Source organism: Triticum urartu, chromosome 5A, assembly GCF_056163025.1.
Source record: "Triticum urartu cultivar PI428250 chromosome 5A, HENAU_Tu73, whole genome shotgun sequence".
Lineage (NCBI taxonomy): Eukaryota > Viridiplantae > Streptophyta > Magnoliopsida > Poales > Poaceae > Triticum > Triticum urartu.
In genome coordinates this window covers 402054566-402080809 of record NC_141877.1, presented here as the reverse complement: position 1 = coordinate 402080809, position 26244 = coordinate 402054566, and positions in this window count along the sequence as shown.

Genomic DNA, 26244 nt, shown 5'->3' with positions numbered 1-26244 from the left:
GCTCCTGCGAAGCTGTTCTGCCGAGGGAACTTCCCTCCAGGAGGAGTAAATCATCACAATCGTCATCACCAACGATCCTCTCATTGGGAGGGGGTCAATCTCCATCAACATCTTCACCAGCACCATCTCATCTCAAACCCTAGTTCATCTCTTGTATCCAATCTTTGTATCCAAACCTCAGATTGGTACATTGGGTTGCTAGTAGTGTTGATTACTCCTTGTAGTTGATGCTAGTTGGTTTACTTGGTGGAAGATCATATGTTCAGATCCATTATGCATATTAATACCCCTCTGATTATGAACATGAATATGCTTTGTGAGTAGTTACGTTTGTTCCTGAGGACATGGGAGAAGTCTTTCTATAAGTAGTCATGTGAATTTGGTATTCGTTTGATATTTTGATGAGATGTATGTTGTCTTTCCTCTAGTGGTGTCATGTGAACGTCGACTACATGACACTTCACCATTGTTTGGGCCTAGAGGAGGGAATTGGGAAGTAATAAGTAGATGATGTCTTGCTAGAGTGACAGAAGCTTAAACCCTAGTTTATGCGTTGCTTCGTAAGGGGCTGATTTGGATCCATATGTTTCATGCTATGGTTAGGTTTACCTTAATACTTCTGTTGTAGTTGCGGATACTTGCAGTAGGGGTTAATCATAAGTGGGATTCTTGTCCATGGAAGGACAGTACCCAAGCACCACTCCACCCACATATCAAATTATCAAAGTACCGAACGCGAATCATATGAACATGATGAAAACTAGCTTGACAATAATTCCCATGTGTCCTCGGGAGCGCTTTACTTTATATAAGAGTTTGTCCAGGCTTGTCCTTTTCTACAAAAAGGATTGGGCCATATTGCTGCACCTTATTTACTTTTACTATTTGTTACCCGTTACCAATTACCTTATCACAAAACTATCTACTACCGATAATTTCAGTGCTTGCATAAAATACCTTATTGAAAACCGCTTATCATTTCCTTTTGCTCCTCGTTGGGTTCAACACTCTTACTTATAGAAATGCCAACGATAGATCCCCTACAATTGTGGGTCAGCAAGATTCTTTTCTGGCGCCGTTGCCGGGGAGTGAAGCGCCTTTGGTAGGTGGAATTTGGTAAGGAAAAAATTATATAGTGTGCTGAAATTTACTGTCAGTTGTTACTATGGAACATAATCCTTTGAGGGGCTTGTTTGGGGTATCTTCACCCCAACCAATAGAGCGAAGAGTTGCTCCTCAACCTACTGAACCTACTGAAAATGTTTACTTTGAAATTCCTTCGGGTATGATAGAGAAACTGCTAGCTAATCCTTTTACAGGAGATGGAACATTACATCTCGATTTGCACCTAATCTATGTGTATGAAGTTTGTGGATTATTTAAGCTTGCAGGTATGCCCGAGGATGTTATCAAGAAGAATGTCTTCCCTTTATCTTTGAAGGGAGATGCATTGACATGGTTTAGGCTATGTGATGATATTGGATCATGGAACTACCAATGGTTGAAATTGGAATTTCATTAGAAGTTTTATCGTATGCATCTTGTTCATCGTGATCGTAATTATATATATAATTTTTGGCCTCGCTAAGGAGAAAGCATCGCTCAAGCTTGGGGGAGGCTTAAGTCAATGTTATATTCATGCCCCAATCTTGAGCTCTCAAAAGAAATGATTATTCAAAAAATTTATGCTCGACTTTCTCTCAGTAATCGGTCCATGCTCGATACTTCTTGTGCTGGATCTTTTAGGATGAAGACTATTGAATTCAAATGGGATTTATTGGAAAGAATTAAATGCAACTCTGAAGATTGGGACCTCGACAAAGGTAAGGAGTCAGGTATAACACCTAAGTTTGATTGTGTTAAATATTTTATGGATATCGATGCTTTTTGTGAATTTAGCACTAAATATGGACTTGACTCTGAGATAGTAGCTTCTTTCTGTGAATCCTTCGCTACTCATGTTGATATTCCTAAGGAGAAGTGGTTTAAATATAATCCTCCCATTGAAGTAAAAGTATTTGCACCTATTAAAGTTGAAGAAAAGACTATCACTTATAATGATCCCGTTGTTCCTACTGCTTATATTGAGAAACCACCTTTCCCCATTAGAATAAAGGATCATGCTAAAGCTTCAACTGTGGTTAACAAAAGTAATATTAAGACACCTAGCCCCCTGAGCAAATTAAAGTTAAACCTAGTGTTGCTATGGTTAAAGATCTCTTGGTCGATAATATTGATGGGCATGCTATTTACTTTTGCAATGAATCTGCTAGAATTGCTAGACCTGATACTAAAAATAAACATAGACCTATTGTAGGCATGCCTGTTATTTCTGTTAAAATAGGAGATCATTGCTATCATGGCTTATGTGATATGGGTGTTAGTGCAAGTGCAATACCTCATTCCTTATACAAAGAAATTGTGCATTATATTGCACCTGCTGAGATAGAAGAGATAGATGTTACAATTAAGCTTGCCAATAGAGATACTATTTCACCAGTTGGGATTGTTAGAGATGTTGAAGTCCTGTGTGGGAAAGTTAAAGATCCTGCTGATTTTCTTGTTCTTGGTTCCCCACAAGATGACTTTTGTCCCATTATATTTGGTAGACCCTTCTTGAATACTGTTAATGCTAAGATAGACTGCAATAAGGATATTGTTTCTATTGGTTCAGGGGATATGTCTCATGAGTTTAATTTTGCTAAATTTTGTAGACAACCCCATGATAAAGAATTGCCTCATAAAGATTAAATTATTAGTCTTGCTTCTATTGCCGTATTCCTAGTGATCCTTTAGAACAATATTTGCTAGACCATGAAAATGATATGTTTATGAATGAAAGAAGGGAAATAGATGAAGTATTCTATAAACAGGGACCTATTTTGAAATACAACTTACTTGATGAAATCCTAGGGGATCCTCCTCCACCTAAGGGTGATCCTGTGTTTGATCTTAAACCATTGCCTGATACTCTTATGTATGCTTATCTTGATGAGAAAGAGATATACCCTGTTATTATCAGTGCTAACCTTTCATAGCATGAAGAAAAAAATTATTGAAAACTCTGAAGAAGCACCGTGCTGCTATTGGATATACTCTTGATGATCTTAAGGGCATTATTCCCACTCTCTGCCAGCACATAATAAAATTGGAGAAGGATGCTAAACCGGTTGTTGATCACCAACGACGGTTAAATCCTAAGATGAAAGAAGTGGTAAGAAAAGAAATACTAAAGCTTCTGAAGGCAGGTATAATTTATCCCGTTGCTGATAGTCACTGGGTAAGTCCTGTCCATTGTGTCCCTAAGAAGGGCGGTATTACTGTTGTTCCTAATGATAAAGATGAATTAATCCCATAAAGAATTGTTACAGGTTATAGAATGGTAATTGATTTCCGCAAATTAAATAAAGCTACTAAAAAGGATCATTACCTGTTACCTCTTATTGATCAAATGCTAGAAAGGTTATCTAAACATACACATTTTTGCTTCCTAGATGGTTATTCTGGTTTCTCTCAAATACCTGTGTTAAAAGAGGATCAAGAAAAGACAACTTTTACTTGCCCTTTCGGTACCTTTGCTTATAGATGTATGCCTTTTGGTTTATGCAATGCACCTGCTACCTTTCAAAGATGTATGACTGCTATATTCTCTGACTTTTGTGAAAAGATTGTTGAGGTTTTCATGGATGATTTCTCCATTTACGGAACTTCTTTTGATGATTGCTTAAGCAACATTGATCGAGTTTTGCAGAGATGTGAAGGAACTAATCTTGTCTTGAATTGGGAGAAGTGCCACTTTATGGTTAATGAAGGTATTGTCTTGGGGCATAAAATTTCTGAAAGAGGTATTGAAGTTGATAAAGCTAAAGTTGATGCTATTGAAAATATGCCATGTCCCAAGGACATTAAAGGTATAAGAAGCTTCCTTGGTCATGCCGGTTTTTATAGGAGGTTAATTAAGGACTTCACTAAAATTTCTCGGCCTCTGACTAATCTCTAACAAAAGTACGTTCCTTTTGTCTTTGATGATGATGTGTAGAAGAATTTGAAATACTTAAGAAAGCTTTGATTTCTGCACCTATTGTTCAGCCTCCTGATTAGAATTTACCATTTGAAATTATGTGTGATGCTAGTGATTATGCTGTAGGGGCTGTTCTAGGACAAAGAGTTGATAAGAAATTAAATGACATTCAATATGTTAGTAAAACTCTAGACAGTGCCCAAAGAAATTATGCTACTACTGAAAAAGAATTTTTAGCAATTGTATTTGCTTGTGATAAGTTCAGACCTTATATTGTTGATTCTAAAGTAACTGTTCACACTGATCATGCTGCTATTAAGTACCTTATGGAAAAGAAAGATGCTAAACCTAGACTTATTAGATGGGTTCTCTTGCTCCAAGAATTTGATTTGCATGTTATTGATAGAAAGGGAGCTGAGAACCCCGTTGCAGACAACTTGTCTAGGTTAGAGAATGTTCTTGATGACCCACTACCTATTGATGATAGCTTTCCTGATGAACAATTAGCTGTCATAAATGCCTCTAATACTGCTCCATGGTATGCTGATTATGCTAATTGCATTGTTGCTAAATTTATACCAACTAGTTTCACATACCAGCAAAAGAAAAAGTTCTTCTATGATTTAAGACATTACTACTAGGATGACCCACATCTTTATAAAGAAGGAGTAGATGGTGTTATTAGACGTTGTGTACCTGAACATGAACAGGAACATATCCTACACAAGTGCCACTCTGAGGCTTATGGAGGACACCATGCTGGAGATAGAACTGCACACAAGGTATTACAATCCGGTTTTTATTGGCCTACTCTCTTCAAGGATGCCCGTAAGTTTGTTTTGTCTTGTGATGAATGTCAAAGAATTGGTAATATTAGTAGACGTCAAGAAATGCCTATGAATTATTCACTTGTTATTGAACCATTTGATGTTTGGGGCTTTGATTATATGGGACCTTTTCCTTCCTCTAATGGGTACACGCATATTTTAGTTGATGTTGATTACGTTACTAAGTGGGTAGAAGCTATCCCAACTAGTAGTGTTGATCATAACACCTCTATTAAGATGCTTAAAGAAGTTATTTTTCCGAGGTTTGGAGTCCCTAGATATTTAATGACTGATGGTGGTTCACATTTCATTCATGGTTCTTTTCGTAAAATGCTTGCTAAGTATGATGTTAATCATAGAATTGCATCTCCATATCATCCACAGTCTAGTGGTCAAGTAGAACTGAGCAATAGAGACCTTAAATAAATTTTGCAAAAGACTGTTAATAGATCTAGAAAGAATTGGTACAAGAAACTTGATGATGCATTATGGGCTTATAGAACTGCATATAAAAATCCTATGGGTATGTCTCCATATAAAATGGTTTATGGTAAAGCATGTCACTTACCTCTTGAACTAGAACATAAGGCATATTGGGCAATTAAAGAGCTCAATTATGACTTCAAACTTACCGGTGAGAAGAGGCCTTTTGACATTAGCTCACTTGGTGAATGGAGAACCCAGGCCTACGAGAATGCCAAACTGTTTAAAGAAAAAGTTAAAAGATGGCATGATAAAAGGATACAAAAACGTTAGTTTAATGTAGGTGATTATGTATTATTATACAACTCTCGTTTAAGGTTTTTTGCAGGCAAACTCCTCTCTAAATGGGAAGGTCCTTACATCATCGAGGAGGTCTATCGTTCCGGTGCCATAAAGATCAACAACTTCGAAGGCACAAATCCAAGGGTGGTGAACGGTCAAAGAATCGAACATTATGTCTCAGGTAATCCCATAAATTTTGAAACTAACGTTATTGAAACCGTAACCCTGGAGGAATACATAAGGGACGCTTTCCGGAATGTTTCAGACTCCGAAAAGGAATAGGTACGTGGTACGGTAAGTGAACCGACTCCAAAACAGTTCTAATGGAAATTTTTCTCCCTTTGGGAATATCTAAGAAAATAGGAAAATAAGAAGCAGACCGGAAAGGACACGAGGCTTCCAAGAGGGTGGAGGGCGCACCCTCCCCCCTGGGTGCGCCCCCTGCCTCGTGGGCACCTCGTGTGCCCTCCGGACTCCGTTTTCTTGCACGATACTTCTTTTGGTCGACAAAAATTCATTATATAATCTCCCGAAGGTTTTGACCACCATATAACGCAAATATCTTCTGTTTTTGTTTCGAGCTGTTTTCTGCAAGGGTTGTCAAGGCCAGTCATCATGTCACCTCCCTCCTCCTCCAGCAATGAGGGTAATGATGCTTGGCGAATGAAGATAGAGCTGAAGAGAGAAGAGCCCAGAGAGATCAAAAAGGATGATGGGACCAAGAAGGCCGTGGGGGATCAAGTTCCGGCAGTAGCAGAAGAAGACATCCTTCAACCTCATCATAATCTCTTTACCCCAATGGAGATTGAAGCTTTCAAGTTGATTGAGTTAGCTCGCATTCAAAACAAGTATCTAACAAGCGAAAATATTTTGTCGAAGGAGCGTATCATTGCACTCAAGGGCATTATCCGCAAATTGGAGGATCTCCTACGCTCGATGTGCGACTATCCATCATCACCAACATCTTCTTCACCAACAAAGAAGAACTGAGCATCGGGTATGGGCACTCCCCTTGGCAACTGCCAAGCTTGGGGGAGTGCCTCGGTATCGTATCACCATCACTTTTATCTTTACAATTTTTCCTAGTTCGATCCTTTTGGTAATATCTTGATCTAGTAGAATAAAGTTTTAGTATGATATAGTTGTGAGTTTTGCTTTATGATCCTTCTATGTAATCGAGTCTGTGAGCTATATATAATAAAGATTAGTGTTGAATCAAGGGCTTGATTATTTTGCTATGATCTTGAGGGAATGGAATAAGAGAAGAAAAGAAAAAGAAATAAAGAGATCATATGGATCTTATGGAGAGTAATGACTTCACATATAAAGAGTATGATGAATAAAAGTTGTTGAGAGTTGACAAACATAGTTTTGGTCATCGTTGCAATTAATATGAAGTAATAAAGAAAGAGAGGTTTTCACATATAAATATACTATCTTGGACATCTTTTATGATTGTGAGCACTCACTAAAATATGACATGCTAAAGAGTTGAGGTTGGACAAGGAAGACAACGTAATGGGTTATGTTTTCTTACATCTGAAATAAATTATATTGTCATGGATCATCCAACATGTTGAGCTTGCCTTTCCCTCTCTTGCTAGACAAATTCTTTGCACCAAGTAGAGATACTACTTGTGCTTCCGAATATCCTTAAACCCAGTTTTTCCATGAGACTCCACCATATCTACCTATGGATTGAGTAAGATCCTTCAAGTAAGTTGTCATCGTTGCAAGCAATAAAAATTGCTCTCTAAATATGTATGATTTATTAGTGTGGAGAAAATAAGGTTTATACGATCTTGTGATGTGGAAGAAATAAAAGCGACGGACTGCATAGTAAAGGTCCATATCACAAGTGGCAATATAAAGTGACGTTCTTTCGCATTAAGATTTTGTGCATCCAACCATAAAAGCACATGACAACCTCTGCTTCCCTCTGCGAAGGGCCTATCTTTTATTCTTGTCTTTTACTTCATGCAAGAGTCACGGTGATCTTCACCTTTCCTTTTTACATTTTATCCTTTGGCAAGCACAATGTGTTGGAAAGATCCTGATATATATGGCTAATTGGATGTGGGTTTTCATGAACTATTATTGTTGACATTCCCTTGAGGTAAAAAGTTGGGAGGCAAAACTATAAGCCCCTATCTTTCTCTATGTCCGATTAAAACTTCATAACCATAAATATCTCATGAGTGTTAGCAATTGTGAAAGACTGAATGATGGTTGAGTATGTGGACTTGCTGAGAAGCTCTTATATTGACTCTTCCCTATGTTACGATAAATTGCATTTGCTTCAATGACTGAGATTATAGTTTGTTGGTTTTCAACAAAGTTTCTGATTCATACTAGAGTATGTGAATGAATTGTTACTTTAGCATAGGAGATCATATGACAATATATATGTGTGTGTGTGTGTGTGTGTTTGTTGTTCTAAGAATGATCATGATGCCCTCATGTCCGTATTTTATTTTTATCGACACCTCTATCTCTAAACATGTGGATATATTTTTCGATTTCGGCTTTTGCTTGAGGACAAACAAGGTCTAAGCTTGGGGGAGTTGATACGTCCATTTTGCATCAAGCTTTTATATTGATATTTATTGCATTATGGGCTGTTATTACACATTATGTCAAAATACTTATGCCTATTCTCTGTTATTTTACAAGGTTTACATGAAGAGGGAGAATGCCGGCAGCTGGAATTCTGGGCTAGAAAATGAGCAAATATTAGAGACATATTCTTCACATCTCCAAAAGTCCTGAAACTCCACGGGAATTATTTTCAGAATATATAAATAATATTGGGCGAAATAAGTACCAGAGGGGGGCCACCCAATGTCCACGAGCACTACAAAAAAAGACACATGCGTGACATTTTGGGCCGAACGAATTTTTTTCCTGTCATACATATGACACTTCTATGACGATAATTGTGACAAAACCCGGTATTATCATAGATGTGGTGGGCTCCTACTTCTATGACAAAAAATCATGATAGAAAATGGGCTTTTCGTCCTGGGCGGGCCGGAGACGCAGCTGCATGGCATTCTTTGGGCCGTCCATGACGGAAAAAAACCATGGTAGAAGCGAGGGGGAGGAAAATTTCGGGGAGTTCCCGGTTACGATGGGAGGTCGGGGGCCGAGCGATGCGCGTTTCTCTCGTACACGTACGCGCATGTGTGCGAGGCGTTGGCTCTAGCTGAACCTGAGCGAGGCGTTGGGCTCTAACTGAACCCATGTGATTGCACTGCCGGCTACGCGTTACTGAACCTGAGCGACCGATCGATGGCTGTTAACTGAACCCAATCGAGCGATTCCTTCGCTACTGCTGCTAACTGAAGCCGATCGATGGGATGAACAGTGAGCGTTGCGGGGGGGGGGGTTGGATGAACAGTGAGCGGTGGCGTTGCCTCTGGATGAACAGGACCCCGTGGTGTGGTGGAGGGCTGGATAAACAGTAGAAGGTGGAGGGGTGCCCGTGGAGGGGTGGATGAACAGGACCCCGTGGTGTGGAGGGCTGGATGAACAGTAGATGGTGGAGGGGTGGTTAAACAGGACCCCGTGGTGTGGAGGGCTGGATGAATAGTAGACGGTGGAGGGGCGCCCGTAGAGGGGTGGTTGAACAGGGCCCCGTGGTGTGGAGGGCTGGATGAATAGTAGACGGTGGAGGGGTGGTTGAACAGTAGCCGGTGGAGTAGCGCGCAGTGGAGGCTGGATGAACAGGAGCCCGTGGAGGCTGGGGGAGGTCGACGCTGGAGATGAATAGTATCCTGTGGAGTCTCGTTTTGCGGTACGCCACACCCCTCCCGATGAACAGGACCCCCATTTCGACCGTAGCGCTCCAACACAAGTCCGTTTCCTCCGTTTTGCGGTACGCCACACCCCTCCCGATCAACAGGACCCCCGTTTCGACCGTAGGAGGTCCGCTTCCTCCGTTTTGCGGTACGCCAGACCCCTCCCGATGAACAGGATCCCGTTTCGAACATGGCCGGTCGAACACAAGGCCGTTTCCTCCGTTCTGCGGTACGCCAGGCCTCGTTTCCATCGCCTGTTCCGTCCAAGCCCTCCCGATGAACACGACGCATTCCGTTGCCTCCCCATGAACACGACGCATTCCGTTGCCTCCCCATGAACACGACGCATTCCGTTGCCTCCCCATGAACACGACGATGACGCTGTTTCTCTGTTCCGACCCAGCCATGTACACGAGCCCTGGCCGTACGTATGCGCGAGTAAGCGTTCGAGACCCCGCCCGTATGTACACATACGTGGCCATATTTTCTTTCTTGCACCCTGGCCGCTGTACGTACGTGTAAATGCTACGTGCGCGCCTCTACATCGACCAGTATGTACGTACACGTTCGTGACCAGAATGACAATGCTACGTATGCTTCGACCAGGTGGGTCCCGACTGTCAGGCACTTCCTTGCCTGCGAAGATGTAGCTAGTGGGTCCCAGCGGTCAGGGGGCGAATCGTTTTTTTGCCCGAACGCACTTCCTTGCGTGCAAAGATGTAGTTGGTGGGTCCCAGCAGTCAGGGGGAAACGTTTTTTCGCGAAATACAGTGGCCCGTCCGGTGGGTCCCAGCTGTCAGGTGGAGGAATCATTATTTTTCGCGTAATAAGGAGGCACTTCCTTGCTGCGGCCATGGACCCAGCAATCATCCTCTCCACGTACAGTCCACGTCCGATGGAAGTCGTTCCTTGACCACGTTGACCATGCCGCGCCGAGAGCACCAGGGCAGTGGACGAAGGCGAGGCCTAGGAAGGGGACGACACGGAGGCAGGGAAGACTCGGCAGTTGTTTCCCACGCGGAGGGGAGTACGACTGTACGAGGGTTTACTGGTTCGTCTGCCGTCGCTGGAGAATAACAGCAGGTGTGGGTGAGTAGAGGGACGGCTAGGCCAGCGATGGGATTACGGTCGGGCAGTGAGGCCTACTCGGCAGCACAGCCGGCCGCGAGGAGGAGGGAACAGGCAGTCCCGTCGGCGCTTGTTTGAGCGGCTGGAGCAGGAAGAGCAGAGATTGAAGAAGCACGACGGCCGTTGGATGGACATCCAATAGTCAGTGCTTGTGCATCAACCTTTTTCTAGGAAAGCCTCAAATCTGTGAAAAATAGCATACAACCCATCTGCCATTATTTCTAATAATTTACATCCCATTTGCTAATTCTTAAGGTTTTTTTGGAGCCCAAATTCTTTTTGTTAGCATTACAGCCCATATTGTAGCAACGGTTAAAAAATTATATGAAATTTTGCATATTTCGGTGCAGTCCGAACTGTTTTTAATCTTGAAATTTCGACTCACATTCAAACTGATTTTAAAAATAAACGTATATCAATATAAAATCCAACAAATTCTCCACGCATAAAAATTAATGTAATTTAAAATCTTGAAATGAAAAAAAGACATTTGAAACTAATTGCCGGTTTGATGTGTTTTAAAAATGTACAACCCATTTCTCATTACTGATGGGCCATTTTCTCGGCTAGCCGAATGAAAGCTCTCCTCGTCTTGAAAGATTTGCAGCCCAACAGGCCTGGCAAAGCGACTTACTTGGCAAATCACAAAAAAACTGGGCTGTGGCCGTGGACCCAGCTGTCAGCCTCTCCACGTACAGTACTCTTCCAATGGAAGTCGTTCCTTGACCACGTTGACCATGCCGCGCGGAGAGCACCACGGCGGTGGACGACAGCGAGGCCTAGGAAGGGGACGACACGGCAGTGGAAGCCCGCGCGGAGTGGACTACGAGGGTTCATTGGTTCGGCTGCGGTGTGAGGCTTCCGTCGCCGCAGGGCCTAGCCAGCGGTGGGAATAGTAGGGGGCGGTGAGGCCTCTACGGCAGCACAGCCGGCCACGGGAGGCAGGAGCATGCAGCCCGACCGGCGCTGCTTTGGGCGGCTGGAGCAAGAAGACCAGAGGTTGAAGAAGCACTACGGCCGTTGGATGGGCATCGTACGGTCACTGGAGCTAGAATCGTTCGTATTGACTAAGTTGACAAAGCCCTTCGTCCCCATTAACTTAGTAGGCCCACAAGTCAGCCTCCCAGCAAGGTGGGTCCCAGCTAGCCGGGGGAGTATTCATTTTTTTGTGCATAATAAGGAGGCACTTCCGGTGGGTCCGAGCTGACAGCGGGGGGAACGTTTTTTCGCGAAATATGGTGGCCCGTCCAGTGGGTCCCAACAGTCATGGGGAAATGATTATTTTTGCAAAATACTGGTGGCCTGTCCGGTGGGTCCCCGCTGTCAGGTGGAGGAAAAATTATTTTCCGCGTAATAAGGAGGCACTTCCTTGCGGCTGCCGTGGACCCAGCTATCAGCCTCTCCACGTACAGTACTCTTCCGATGGAAGTCAGTCGTTGACCATGTTGACCACGCCGCGCCGAGAGCACCAGGGCGGTGGACGACGGTGAGGACTAGGAAGGGGATGACTCGGAGCCGCGGAAGATGCAGCAGTGGATGCCCACGCAAAGAGGAGTACGAGGGTTCACTGGTTTGGCTGCGGTGTGAGGCTGCTGTCGCCGCAGAATAACAGGGGGTGTGGGTGAGTAGAGGGATGGCCTGGCCAGCGATGGGAGTAGTAGGGGGCGCTGAGGCCTCCACGGCATCACAGCTGGCCACGGGAGGCAGGAGCATGCGGCACGACCGGCGCTGGTTTGGGCTGCTGGAGCAAGAAGACGAGAGGTTGAAGAAGCACTACGGCCGTTGGATGAACATCATACGGTAACAGGAGCTAGAATCGTTCATATTGACTAAGTTGACAAAGCCCTCCATCCCCGTCAACTTGGTAGGCCCACAAGTCAGCCTCCCACTATGCTGGGTTCCAGCTGGCAGGGGGAAAATTCAGTTTTTTGTGCGTAATAAGGAGGCACTTCCTTGCGTGCGAAGATAGCTGGTGGGTCCGACATGTCAGCGGGGGGCACTTTATTTCGCGAAATACAGAGGCCCTTCCGGTGGGTCCCAGATGTCAGGTGGAGGAATCATTATTTTGCGCGTAATAAGGAGGCATTTCCTTGTGTGTGGCCGTGGACCCAGCTGTCAGCCTCTCCACGCACAGTCTACTTCTGATGGTGTCGTTCGTTGACCACATTGACCATGCCACGCCGAGTGCATCCAAGGTGGTGGACGACGGCGAGGCCCCGGACAGCAACAAGCCAGAGCTGGGAAGACGCGGGAGTAGAGTCGCAGACAGAGAGGTGTACGAGGGTTAACTGGTTCTAGTGCGGTGTGGTTCGGCAGTCGGTGGAGAAGAACAGGAGGTGTGGAGGGGTGGAGGGATGGCCTGGCCAACGGTGGAGTAGCGCTTCATAGCGAAGCTCGCTAAGCAGAGCTGCTAGCAGTAGGAGGCGGGAGGTGGTCTCGGCAGCGCTGGAGGAAGAAGATGAGAGATTGAAGATGGATGTCGGTCGTTGGATGTAAATCCAACGGCTAACATGTCAGAATCATTTGTTGACTAAATTGACAACGACTTGCATTGGCTTCGACCTATTGGCCCACATTTGAGCCTCCAAAAATGTGGCACTTATTCAACCCATTTTTCAGAATTTACAGTCTTTTTTTGCGCGGTAGAATTTACAGTCAATTTGATCTTTTTTTGAATTACAATCATTAGCTGGGCTGGGTGAACAAATAATGTAGCGTCCATGCGGCCCGTTTACTTTATTTCCTAAAAAATTATAGGTCATTTGCACTTTCTCGAAATACACGATTTTGCTGGGCTGATTCTAGTTATAATGTTGGGTTGGGCCAGCAATGTTATCAAAAAATAAAAAGGGGCTGAGCATTTTGTTATAAATATATTTAAATAATAAGTGATATTATTACATTCGTCCTTAAATCTTACCAAGCTTTTGTACACAATCACTAGGATTTTCGTGCCAAAACAATCCAGGATTTTATTTGTTAAGAAATTATTTTTATAAGTTAATAAGATGTGGGATATTGTTTTTCTTACATATGTAAGTATCTGTTAAATATATGATGACAATAAAAATAATATATAATAACATATAAAATAATTTTTTTAGAAAAACAGGGAGCATCTCCCCGGTTCCATTGCTGAGAACGAAACCACAACATATTCTAATACAGCAGCTCAAAGAGCAGTTCGAAAGCAAAGGTAGAAAAGCTACAAACTAGGGGGGTGGATGAACAAGTTCTCTGAATAACACAAATCACCCGAGCGGTGCCAAAGGCAGAGCGGATAGAGCACTCAAATGACACAAGGAGGGTCCAGCGAAGCCTTCATGGTCTTCAGCCAAGGGGCCGTGTCAGCCTGCGGCGACCAGTAAGCAAGCGGAGACACCGGGCTGGAAGGCGTAGCATGGTGGATGTCCCTCTTTTTCGGCGCCAGGTGCCCATCATCTTCATCACAGATCTTGAGACGAGCCCAAGGGTCCAGCCCCAGAGCAGGTCGAGCCTTGTTCAGCCACAAGTGATCACCAACGGTTTCTGGTTGTTAGGGTTTCCACAAAGCTCGTCAACTTGTCCTTGTCCGATCCGGAGGAGAGAATCGCCCAGTTCCTCACCATGTTCCTGATCAACCTCAAGACCTACAGAATGGAAATCCAGGAGGTGTTACTGAAAATCATAGCATTTCTATATTTCCAGAGGCACCAAAGGACAGCTGAGCTAACAGTGTTTAAAACTGAGCACTTTTTGGTAGCAATCCAGAATCTGGCGACAGATTCGAAGGATGAGCCAATCTGACTAGAGAAATATTCCTCAATGTGGGCCCAGAGATGTTTAGCAACTATACATTCAAAAAATAGGTGAGCACAAGACTCTTGTTCCAAGCAGTAAACACAATCAAGGGGTTTGATGATGTGTCTCTTCCTAAGGTTATCCCTAGTCATCAATTTGTTTTTGGAGAGAAGCCAGAGAAATACATGAATTTTAGGGGGAACTCTCAATTTCCAGACAGCAGGGATAAACACGGGTTGAACCCCTCTAAAGTTGATAACATGATAGAGGGAGCTGGAGGAATACTTCCCCTTATTGTCTAGCTGCCAAATCAGGGCATCTGGCTCGGCAGTAAATGTAATGCTTTTGGCAATTTCCTCCAACTGGAACCATTGTTCCATGAGACTATCACTAAAGTTTCTTCTAAAAGAGAGTTTTAGGCATTGACCGTCCCAAACTTCATTGACACTTTTGTTAAGATCATTGCGGACAGAGTAAATAGGCCAAAATTGGACTGCTAGGGGGGATGTGCCAAACCAAGTATCTTCCCAGAACTTGGTTCTGCTCCCATCCCCTATGTTCCATCTGTAGCCAAATTTCACAGCATGCATAATAGATTTTAATACTTTCCAGAATCTAGAGGTCTTAGGGTTAGAGGAAGGGACAAAAATATTAGGTTTATTTCCTAGGTATTTATGGGCAATAAGAAGCTTCCAGGGTTTCAGGTCTTCCTCATAGAATCTTTTAATCCAAGACCCTAGAAGACAGATGTTAATTTCTTGGAGGTTAGGTATGCCTAGGCCTCCAAAATCTTTTTTCATAGAGACTAGGGCCCAATTAGCAAGGTGTAGCTTCCTATTTTCCTCAAAATCATTCCACAAGCAATGAGACATCTGATAATTGATGAGGTTCACTGCCCATTTAGGGAACTTGAAGAAGGAGAGGAGATACACTGGAATGCTAGCCAATCAAGCTTGTATGAGGATCAATCTACCTCTGTAAGAGAGAAGTTTGCCCCTCCACCCAGCAATCCTTTTAATGATTTTATCCAGAAGGGTTGGATATCCTCTCTCCTCAGTTTATCATAGTGGAGAGGGATACCTAGGTACTTAATGGGGAAGTTACCTTTATTACAGACTAGACTAGAGAGGAAGTCAGCTAACTCCTGATCATCCATGTTGATAGGGATGAGTTCACTTTTAGAGTAGTTGATTCTCATGCCTGAGACTTGTTCAAACCAGGTTAGAACAGTTTTCAGATTGCTAGCATGTGTGGAGTCATTGTCTAAGAAAAGGATGGTATCATCTGCATATTGAAGGCAGATGATGCCACCAGGGCAGACCTCGGGACAGAGCCCTGCAATCAGACTATGATCAGCAGCTTTGCTCAACATTTTAGTAAGAACGTCCACTACTAAATTAAACAAAAGCGGGGAGATGGGGTCACCTTGCCTAAGGCCTTTACCAGCAAGGAAAAAATCACTTTCACAGTTATTTAACTTGACCCCAATAGACCCCCCATGAGTAAGTTGCTGGATCCAACTCTCCTCTATGAAAGGCTTGGAAAAGATCTAAGAGATCATTTTTCAACAAGTCCCAAAAATGCTGGTAAAATAAGAAGGGAATCCCATCAGGACCAGGAGCCCCATCAGGATAAGAGCTAAAAATGGCTTCCTTCATCTCTGTCTCTGAAAAAGGGGCTTCTAGCAGCTCATTTTCAGCAGGCGAGACTTTTTCAGAAGCAGAGAAAAAATTGTTTTGTAGAGAGAACCCAAAAGGGTTTTCTTTCTTAAACAGGTCTTTGTATAAGTCACTAGCCACTTTCAGCATCTCATCTACCTCAGTGTGACGCCCGGATAATTAGGCTACAGTGAACCTCTGCTAATGATGCCACGTCACCTCGATTACAGTTGCTAATCTCACGTTAGTTCAAAATGGTTCGAATTCAAATTCAAGCAAACAATTAAAGTTTTCAAATATTAAAACTAAAATGTTCGAAGTGAGCCAAATAATCCATATTCAATATTGGTGAAGAAACCCCACTTTTATAAAATCTTTAAATACTCTAAAGTGAATAAAAGTGTAACAAAACAATTATTGAAATGCCTTTTATAATTAATAAAAATGTTAAACTATTCTATTTGGGGTCTAAACTTTATATGGTAGTGGGTTTAGTGGTAGTACTAATTTCGAGGTCATTTTGGTACTTTACAAAAAAAGAGGAACAAAATATAACAGAAAAGAAATAATTAAATAAAAAAACAAAAAAAGAAAGAACTCCCGCTCGGCCCAACTGGGCCATGGCCCAGCCAGGCCGACCCAACTCCCTCCCCCGGCCCAACCGCGCCTACAACCCACCCCACTCCCCCGGTGACCTAGATCGGTCCACCCACTTCCCCCCCACTCCCACGTCGCTCGCACCCACTCCCCCTCTCGCTCCCCATCCCCCCGATCCAGAACTAGATCGGGCCGAACCCCGACGCCGTGCGGCGATGCCGGCGCCCGTCGCTCGGACTCGCCAGACCTCCTCGCCGGTCTGCCTCCTCCGACGCCGTCGTCCCCATCGACCACCCCGACCCCCGCTGCCCTTTCCCCTACCGGTCTCATGAGCCCCAATCTCCTCCTCTCCTCTGTCGCACGCCGCACCCACGCCTGGAGCTCACTCCGGCCGCCACCTGCACCGCACGCGCCCGCACACAGCCGCGTTGCCCCGGCCTGCCGATGACCGCGCAGTAGCCGCCCCGCGCCCGTCTCCGTTCGGCCACCGCTGCTGCTGCTCTTGCCGCTGCCGCTTCTTCCTGCCGCCCCCGCGTCTGGCCCCGACCAGCCTCGTCGGCGCCGCTGTCGTCGCGCCACCGCCGCCTACTCCACCGCCCCGCCTGCGCCTGCTCCTTACGGCGGCCGCCTTTGCGCCTGTCGTGCCGCCTGCATCCCCCCTGGCCGCTCACCGCCGCTGCGCATGCGCGCATCCGCGCTTGGCCGCTCGCCAGCGCGCGCCCACGCCCGCACGCTCGCGCCTGCTGCTGCCCTGGAGCTCCCCTGCTGTTCTGCTCTGCCGCGGCCTAGGCCCCATCGCGCGCGCACGTGCCGCGCCGAGCGCGTCATCTCCAACCGCTCAGCCCCTCTGCGGCGCTCGCAGCGCCCGTGTCAGGTGCATCCCCGCGGGCCAGCACCCATTCGGGTGTGCCCAGCGCCCGCCCCGGTTTGGCCCCCTGGGGCCTATGACGAACGAGGCCCACGCCCAGAACGAAAATGAAAAATAAATAATAAAAAAATTAAAAAATAATAATAAATTAATAATAAAATTAATTCACTATTTAACTAAATAATTAACTTAATTAATCCTATTTAGTTAGCTATTAACTTAATTAACCTGTGTTAGTTATCCTAATAACCTACTTAGTCTTTTTAATCTGTTAGGTTAGTAAAATAATGTATGACAAGGGGGCCCCACCCCCTGTTGACCAGTCAAAGTTTGACTGCTCAACTGGGACCCCTTGGACCCACATGTCAGCCCCTCTGGTACACTTATGTGTACCCAGAGCTGGGTGCACCTAGCAATTCACATTATTTCGAACTAAATTAAATTTAGAAAATGAATAAAACTTTGAAAATTAATATAAAATAATCCGTAGCTCGGATGGAAAAACTTTGTAAATCAAAGTTGCTCAGAATGGCGAGACGAACACGGATACGCAGCCCGTTCGTCCGCCACGCATCCCTAGCATAGCGAACATGCAACTTTCCCCCTCCGACTCCTCTACCTGAAAATGCGAAACACCGGGGATACTTCCCGGATGTTTTCCCCCTTCACCGGTACCACCTCGTACCGCGTTAGGGTACACCTAGAATCACGCTTTGTCCTGTCATGCATCGTCATGCATTTGTTTGCATTATATTTATTGTTTCTTCCCCCTCTTCTCTCGCTAGACACCGAGACCGACGCCGCTGCTACCCAATACGACTACGATGTTGACGACCCCTCTCTCTTGCCAGAGCAACCAGGCAAGCCCCCCCTTGATCACCAGATATTGCCTACTCTCCTCTATACTGCTTGCATTAGAGTAGTGTAGCATGTTACTGCTTTCCGTTAATCCTATCCTGATGCATAGCCTGTCATTGTTGCTACAACTGTTGATACCTTACCTGCAATCCTAAATGCTTAGTATAGGATGCTAGTTTATCATCAGTGGCCATACATTCTTGTCCGTCTGCCATGCTATACTATCGGGCCGTGATCACTCGGGAGTTGATCACGGGTATATACCTATACATAATATATGATACTTGTGGTGACCAAAGACGGGTCGGCTCGTAGGAGTACCCGTGAGTGATTCACGGATTGGGTCCGAAAGGACGTTTGTCCCGACGGACCTCTGAGTGGATCTTTGTGGCGAAGCGACAGGGCAGGTTGAGACCACCTAGGATAGAGGTGGGCCTGGCCCTGGACGGCGTTCACGGTTATTTCAAAATAACATGTTTAACGAGTTCTTGGTATTTGATCCGAGTCTGGCTACTGGCCTATACGCACTAACCATCTACGCGGGGACAGTTATGGGCACTCGACGTCATGGTATCAGCCAAAGCCTTCGTGACGTCAGCGACTGAGCGGCACGCGCCGGGTTGGACTGGAACGCCTGTTAGGCTAGGTCTGCTTCCGGCCGCGTTCGCAACGTGCAGGTGTGCAAAGGGCGATGGGCCCAGACCCCTGTGCCATAGGATTTAGACCGGCGTGCTGACCTCTCTGTTGTGCCTAGGTAGGGTTGTGACGTGTTGATCTTCCGAGGCTGGGCATGACCCAGAAAAGTGTGTCCGGCCAAATGGGATCGAGCGTGTTGGGTTATGTGGTGCACCCCTATAGGGAAGTTTAATCTATTCGAATAGCCGTGATCTTCGGTAACAGGACGACTTGGAGTTGTACCTTGACCTTATGACAACTAGAACCGGATACTTAATAAAACACACCCTTCCAAGTGCCAGATACAACCGGTGATCGCTCTCTCACAGGGCGACGAGGGGAGGATCATCGGTTAGGATATTGCTACACGATGCTACTTGGTGAACTTACCATCTACTCTCTTCTCCTGTTGCAAGTTGGAGGTTACCACAAGCGTAGTCTTCGATAGGACTAGCTATCCCCCTCTTATTCTGGCATTCTGCAGTTCAGTCCACATATGATACCCTTATTCCATTTGATACCAATGCATACATATGTAGTGTAGCTCCTTTCTTGCGAGTACTTTGGATGAGTACTCATGGTTGCTTTTCTCCCCCTTTTCCCCTTTCCTATATTCGATTACTGCAACCAGACGTTGGAGTCCAGGAGCCAGACGCCACCGTTGATGAGGACTACTACTACTCGGGAGGTGCCTACTACTACGTGCAGCCCGCTGACGACGACCAGGAGTAGTTTAGGTGGATCCCAGGCAGGAGGCATGCGCCTCTTTCGATATGTATCTCAGTTTGTGCTAGCCTTCTTAAGGCAGACTTGTTTAACTTATGTCTATGCTCAGATATTGTTGCTTCCGCTGACTCGTCTATGATCGAGCTCTTGTATTCGAGCCCTCGAGGCCCCTGGCTTGTAATATGATGCTTGTATGACTTATTTTATTTGTAGAGTTGTGTTGTGATATCTTCCCGTGAGTCCCTGATCTTGATCGTACACGTTTGCGTGTATGATTACTCTACGGTCAAAACAGGGGCGCCACAAGTTGGTATCAGAGCCGACTGCCTGTAGGAATCCCCCTTCCAAACTCCTTGGCCGAAATGGAGTCTAGTCATTGGAAAACTTTTACTAACATGGCTGTGTGGCTTACGGGCCCACATCGCCATTGGGTGGTATTAGGATCTTTTATTCCTCGTCTATACTCTCGGACTCTGATCTCTCTTCTATTCGGCTTAAATGGTTTTGCAAAAATCTAACTCTAGGTTCTCATTACCACTTCCTGCCGGAGAACCCTTTCATTACGAATGATCTACTGCTTCAACAGAAGATTCTGACAATACTCTCTAATATTTTCTAGTGACCTTGTGCCTGTTGCTTTTGCAATTCCCTACCACCGAAAAATCCCTATGGATAAATACTTACACCTGTCGTTCTTACTTTTATTCCCAGTTGGTCTTGTTATTACAAGATACCCCGAAATACCCGTCATTGTTTCGATAATCCTTTGGGCTTACTGGCTTGTTGTTCTTTGTGACCGGAATACCCCTACGGATAATTCTCGCACTTACCGAGTATCCGCTCATCCCCCAGTTGTTCATGTGTTTCACAATGGTCATCGAAATACTATTCGATCCTCCAAAAATCCTTAGTAGCTTATTGCTCTACAATACTTGTCTGCTTGCATGATGGATGCTTTCCATATGTCTGGCAATATTCGTTAGTATCCTTAGGCACCGTCATTTTGATCCCTTTGATTCAACCTGAGTGCGAATGCACGCAATCATCAGTTGGTCCTTTTAAATTATCTTTCTGGCTCAGACGTTTTAAACATGAGCTGGTTCTCAACAAATCCAATTGCCGTCGATTGTACCCCTAAGGATATTCAACTTATCCATCCCTAATCAGAACATTGCTTCTGATCCCTTGATTTGAAAATCGTAATTCCTTTGCATTTGAGCTCTGAATTAGTCAGTTGTTTCTAAAGTCTGATCTCCTTGCATTGTTTCTCCCTCTGTTTGAGTACCGATGCTCACACCAGATCCCTTGAGGACCACCAGATCCTTTGTTGGATTTTATCCGACAGCGTCCTTCATATTCAATAAGTCTACGAGCCTTTCCTCGGATACATAATGCCTTTGGTAAATTGTATCCTCTGCTTTCTCAAGCATGCTCTACTATCGAGCTTGTGTTATTTATTCTTGAAATTTGTGGTATATACTCCTAAGATGCCCTGATGGGTTGAACCTATGCCTTCCCCAAACGGTATGAACCCGAAAGTTTTCGCGAGTCATACTCTTCTGTTGCTTCGCCAGATAAAATTTCTACACTACAGCCTCATCAAAAGCGAGAAGTAAAATGAAAGGTTATGCATTGAAGAAGTGGGAGTCGACCTTGAGCCCTTGCGTTCATGCCCATGGACCCGATGTGGAACTTTTCTTTGAAGCTTCTTGTAAATGATAATAATCCCCTTGTTATAAGTTCATCTTGTATCTGTGGACATGGTTCCGACCATGTTTCTCCTTGATTCCATTTCTCATGCAAGTTTGAGCACTTGTTTTCTATAGAGCATTACCCTATTCCAACCTTTACTATGATCTGTCGTCGAGTATTACCCCCTGGTATCTCGAGATTATCATGGAACTGCATACTTCTTATGAGTTCTTCATCAAGTGCTACATTCTCACTAATTCCAAATTTTCACGGGCTCTGAATTATTAAACACTCAAAGACACCGATAACTGACTGAAGTCTGCACCGTGATTAAACAAATTGTGGTAACCATCATGACTTGCGAGTTTGAACTCGATCAGGTCATTCCTAGCCTGTTTGTCTATATCCTTGTCATGCCGATTTTAACTGTGCTACCTGGACCTTCTTCCTAGAGCAAAATTTCGAGGTGAGCTAATCTTACGTCGATCTTCCTCGTCATAACAATTGTCCTTGAATGACAAGCTTTATTTCAAGTTTGTGTCGTACCTATGGTTTCAGTAACCTTTCGCTTCATCATTCCTTTGGCCTGATGTCATCGTCGACCGATTACATCTTCATGAAATCTCTCAACAATTGTGTCGTGATCATCATCGGCATTCTGAGCTCTTCCAGGATGTCAATTGAGTTCATTATGAGAAATACCATCCTTGCCCTCGATGGTCTGTGTTATCATCGACCACTTTATTGACTTCCGTCCAACACAAACTTGTCGTGTTTTGTGTTATACCTTGAGTTCCTTGCTATCCAGCATTTGTTCTTCTTTACCTTGGAGTATTACCATCTTTAATGTCAAGAAAGTCGTGAGAATTTCACCACCTCTTAAGGATTCTTGATACAGGTAATACTTCTCACCATCACCTTTCTTTCTGGTCCCCGTGTTGGTTCTAACTGGGATACCAACAGGTGAACGGTGTTGTTTGGATTCTTCCCTTCTAACAACCCTATTGCTTTGAAGTTAATGGTCGAACGTTCATTCTTAGACTATCGATCACTGAATCACCATTCTAACATTTGATCATGCTACCTAAGGCCATACTTTGGGCACACTTTTCAACTAATGTTTAATTGTGTATGTTTTTCCTTGATCATACATCATTATATCATTTGATCCGACAAATGTTATCTCCTTGTTCACATAACTGTGTAAATTCATCTTTTTGGATACCTCGTTGAATTATCGCTAAGTCCATCAGCCACCTCCTCATCCTCTCCTTGGCTTAATGATGAATCTCTTCGTGTATCCAGAGTCTGACCTTTGCTTGAAGACCCTATCAATGCTATGTCGAAGCATGTCTGTGGTACTCTGATCATCGATAAGAACATTTGAAGCACAATGCTAAATTTTCTTATCAAATTTTCCGAACACCGTTGTATGGGTAATGTCATGAAATTTCTCTCCCCTTACCTAAAGAGTTTTCTACATTATATCCTGTCATGGATATCATGCTCTGCTTGTCCTTGGGAAGGATATGCCCTTGAAATATGTGTTTAAACATATTTTTCCTTTCCATTGTTCTGTTTAACCTGATGATCACATTGTCCTTTCCATTGGTTTGATTGACCTTTCTTGTGATCCATATAATCTAAGCAATAATAATTCACTGTTTATCTAAACACCTCGGTGTACAACTCTATCAGTGAGGCCCAGTTTCTACTATGGATGACTTTCCGGTAGCCATCGATGGACGAGAACTTTGCCTATTGGTCCGCCTCGTTCAACGAGCAGGAGAAGGGTTCTCTTCGTCCCTCGCCCTTGGTACCGATGTTATTGCCGACTTAACTGACAGGCTATCCTCCGGCACGCCTTTCTTACATGATCGTGCAAATCATCACTGCCTCCCTACTTTTAACCCACATGGTGGGCCCATAACCCACAGTTCCATGGGATCGAAACCTGACTCTCCTGTACACCACCTGTTCCCAAGGTTGTTCCTCGCGCTTGACTTCGTATGTAATTCATGGACCACCTGTCTAGTGATCTATTCTGGTATGAGGCGCAATACCTATTCTTGCTGCCCTGAAACCCTTTCACCTTCTGATTAGGCATCAAACGATTGCCTATCCGTTTGAAACTTCTCATGGTACCTTCTTACTTTGCTCTCGATATCTTCTTAAGTTTCAAATCGAGAGATACTTATGATTCTTCCCTGAGTTAACCGTTTGATGCCCGATCTTGTTAGAGTCCATCAATATAGAGTATTCACTTCTTACCCTTTCGTAAGTACGGTGAAGATCCTGAAGGAAGGACGATGACTTCATCATGATGACATAAAGCAGAGGACTTAAGACATCAATGTAATGGATCGACCTCTTCGAGAAGAGCAACTATGACCGAGAAGAACCGTTAGAATATCGTAACGAGAACTTTGCCCCTTACTCCCCTCTTAAATCTCGGGACGAGATTTCTTGTAGTGGACGAGAATTCTAACGCCCGGATAATTAGGCTACAGTGAACCTCTACTAATGATGCCACGTCACCTCGATTACTGTTGCTAATCTCGCGTTAGTTCGAAAACGGTTCGAATTCAAATTCAAAGTCAAGCAAACAATTAAAGTTTTCAAATATTAAAACTAAAATGTTCGGAGTGAGCCAAATAATCCATATTAAATATTGGTGAAGAAACCCCACTTTTATAAAATCTTTAAATACTCTAAAGTGAATAAAAGTGTAACAAAACAATTATTGAAATGCCTTTTATAATTAATAAAAATGTTAAACATTTCTATTTAGGGTCTAAACTTTATATGGTAGTGGGTTTAGTGGTAGTACTAATTTCGAGGTCATTTTGGTACTTTACAAAACAAAAAAAAGAGGAAAAAAATATAACAGAAAAGAAATAAGTAAATAAAAAAACAAAAAATAATAGAGAGAACTCCCGCTCGGCCCACCTGGGCCATGGCCCAGCCAGGCCGATCCAACTCCCTCCCCCGGCCCAACCGCGCCTACAACCCACCCCACTCCCCCGGTGACCTAGATCAGTCCACCCACTCCCCCCACTCCCACATCGCTCGCACCCACTCCCCCTCTCGCTCCCCATCCCCCGATCCAGAACTGGATCGGGCCGAACCCCGACGCCGTGCGCCGATGCCGGCGCCCGTCGCTCGGACTCGCCGGACCTCTTCGCCGGTCTGCCACCTCTGACGTCGTCGTCCCCATCGACCACCCCGACCCCCGCCGCCCTTTCCCCTACCAGCCTCATGAGCCCCGATCTCCTCCTCTCCTCTGTCGCAGGCCGCACCCGCGCCTGGAGCTCACTCCGGCCGCCCCCTGCACTGCACGCGCCCGCACACAGCCGCGTTGCCTCGGCCTGCCGACGACCGCGCAGTAGCCGCCCCGCGCCCATCTCCGTTCGGCCGCCGCTGCTGCTGCTCTTGCCGCTGCCGCTTCTTCATGCCGCCCCCGTGTCTGGCTCCGACCAGCCTCGTCGGGCCGCTGTCGCCGCGCCACCTCCGCCTACTCCACCCCCCCGCCTGCGCCTGCTCCTTGCGGCGGCCGCCTTCGCCCCTGTCATGCCGCCTGCATCCCCCCTGGCCGCTCACCGCCGCTACGCATGCGCGCATCCGCACTTGGCCGCTCGCCAGCGCGCGCCCACGCCCGCACGCTCGCGCCCGATGCTGCCCTGGAGCCCCCCTACTGTTCCGCTCTCCCGCGGCCTAGGCCCCATCGTGCGCGCACGCGTCGCGCCAAGCGCGCCATCTCCAACCAATCTGCCCCTCTGCGGCGCTCGCAGCGCCCGTGTCAGGTGCATCCCCGTGGGCCAGCACCCATTCGGGTGTGCCCGGCGCCCGCCCCGGTTTGGCCCCCTGGGGCCTATGACAAACGGGGCCCACGCCCAGAACGAAAATGAAAAATAAATAATACAAAAATAAAAAAATAAAAAAATAATAATAAAATTAATTAACTATTTAACTAAATAATTAACTTAATTAATCCTGTTTAGTTAGCTATTAACTTAATTAACCTGTGTTAGTTAACCTAATAACCTACTTAGTCTTTTTAATCTGTTAGGTTAGTAAAATAGTGTATGACAAGGGGGCCCCACCCCCTGTTGACCAGTCAAAGTTTGACTGGTCAACTGGGACCCCTTGGACCCACATGTCAGCCCCTTTGTTGCACTTATGTGAACCCAGAGCTGGGTGCACCTAGCAATTCACATTATTTCGAACTAAATTAAATTTAGAAAATGAATAAAACTTTGAAAATTAATATAAAATAATCCATAGCTCGGATGGAAAAAAATTGTACATTAAAGTTGCTCAGAACGGCGAGACGAACCCGGATACGCAGCCGGTTCATCCGCCACGCATCCCTAGCATAGCGAACATGCAACTTTCCCCCTCCGACTCCTCTACCTGAAAATGCGAAACACCGGGGATACTTCCCGGATGTTTTCCCCCTTCACCGGTACCACCTCGTACCGCGTTAGGGTACACCTAGAATCACGCTTTGTCCTGTCATGCATCGTCATGCATTTGTTTGCATTATATTTATTGTTTCTTCCCCCTCTTCTCTCGCTAGACACCGAGACCGACGCCGCTGCTACCCAGTACGACTACGATGTTGAAGACCCCTCTCTCTTGCCAGAGCAACCAGGCAAGCCCCCCCCTTGATCACCATATATCGCCTACTCTCCACTATACTGCTTGCATTAGAGTAGTGTAGCATGTTACTGCTTTCCGTTAATCCTATCCTGATGCATAGCCTGTCATTGTTGCTACAACTGTTTATACCTTACCTGCAATCCTAAATGCTTAGTATAGGATGCTAGTTTATCATCAGTGGCCATAC